The 1,647-nt window shown below is 26.8% G+C and overlaps 1 long non-coding RNA gene across 1 annotated transcript; it reads left to right on the forward strand.

Annotated features, from left to right (window-relative positions):
* Positions 1-200: 200 nt before the first annotated feature.
* Positions 201-793, forward strand: LOC127129255 (uncharacterized). Its single transcript, XR_007806251.1, has 2 exons — positions 201-352; positions 579-793. It is a non-coding gene; the product is annotated as an uncharacterized LOC127129255 (long non-coding RNA).
* The last annotated feature ends 854 nt before the right edge of the window (positions 794-1,647 follow it).

Consider the following 1,647-nt stretch of genomic DNA (forward strand, 5'->3'; position numbering starts at 1 on the left):
TGTATATTACAATATTACAAGATTTATTATATAAATAATTTAAATTCAAACCAAAAATAAATAATAAATATATTTATTTTTAACGCGTATGAAACAAAAACACGTCTTACCTGTTTAGACGTTAGTTTTTAATAAACATAATAACAAATAAAGTGTAAATCAAATCATCCTTAATATTGTTGACCGAATCTTTTCTTTCTTATTACTTTTTGATAGGTCCATGTATATATTTCTTCATCATCTAACCAGAAAAATAAAATAAAAAGTTAACATCAATCCTAAAAAATGGCCTCTCGTACCTATCAACCTCGTTTTTGTTTAATTTTGTGTTTTGCGTTCATTTTGCTTTCAGGTAATGTAAAAAGTTTGATTTATCTATTTAGTTTCATGTTATATTAATTTATCACAAAAAAATTGATTTGTTTTCTCTATATTTGCTATTAGTTTTCTGATTCCAAAAAAATACTGGTTTTTTAGATGAGTTTCAAAAAGCATATGAATCAAATATCAAATAATATTTTTTGTTAATAAAGCCATATTGTTAGTTTATTTCATGATTTTAATTATTTTTGTTATAGGTTTCGCAATGAGTCTTGATCCGGCATTTGTGTGCGCTGGGAGTTGCAAAGATGTTGAAAGATGCAATCAATTTTGTTTTAGTAAGGGCTTTAAGAAAGGTGGATTTTGTGATGTTTTCACTCCAGATAACAAATGTTGTTGTCAATAACGTTATTATTGTGCTATCCAATGCAACTATTTAAATAAAACACAGATAGTTTGGAATTTTCTATAACCATTAACTTTCCTATTAAAAATTAATGAAATAGTTTATTTTGCTCCTATTTTAAACCATTAGGTTTCTATAGAACCATTCGTCAACGATATAATGATGATTAAGTTTGTGTGCGTCTATTTTGATGGTAATAAAAATTGATTTTAATAAAAATATATGTCTGGTTCAATGTTTTAAATATTGATGTCACACTATTGATTGAGGTTGTCGTAGTGAATTAATCATATTTTTTTATATAAAAATGGTGAATAATAATATCATCGGCATCAACACGTTTTGATAATTTTGTCCTATTGTTTTCTCATTGGTACATTTATTTTAAATATCTCACAAGCAAGATGGAAATAATATATTAAGGGATAAAAAGAGTACAAAAAGATACTCAACCTTTCAATACAAACAACAAGGACAGAAAAATACACACAACTAAATCAAATATAAATGAGAATTTGACTTCAAACCTTGCAAAAAAAAAATTATCACAACTCTTACATCTACCAACAAGTCAGTCCCACAAAACAGATTTAAAACCTCATCCACCTTTTAGGATATCTCCTTTAAAATAATATAGTTCATGCTAATCCATATCGCCCAACATACCGCAAGCCAAAAATGAACTTCAAGTTTTTTGTTGAACATACTTTTAAATGATAAATGTTATTGCTTGATACAGTCAACTAAATCAGTCTACTGGTCTAACAATCAATGAATAGATGAACGATAATTTCTTTTATACCAAAACACATTGGACAAACCATATTGTGGTCCTTACTAAGAATTCCAAGCCTTGTTAAATTGTATCACAAGAAGCTAACAATTTATTGTAGCTATTATCCCACCAAACAAATTTGTCT

The sequence above is a fragment of the Lathyrus oleraceus genome, chromosome 3 (assembly GCF_024323335.1).
Source record: "Lathyrus oleraceus cultivar Zhongwan6 chromosome 3, CAAS_Psat_ZW6_1.0, whole genome shotgun sequence".
Classification (NCBI taxonomy): domain Eukaryota; kingdom Viridiplantae; phylum Streptophyta; class Magnoliopsida; order Fabales; family Fabaceae; genus Lathyrus; species Lathyrus oleraceus.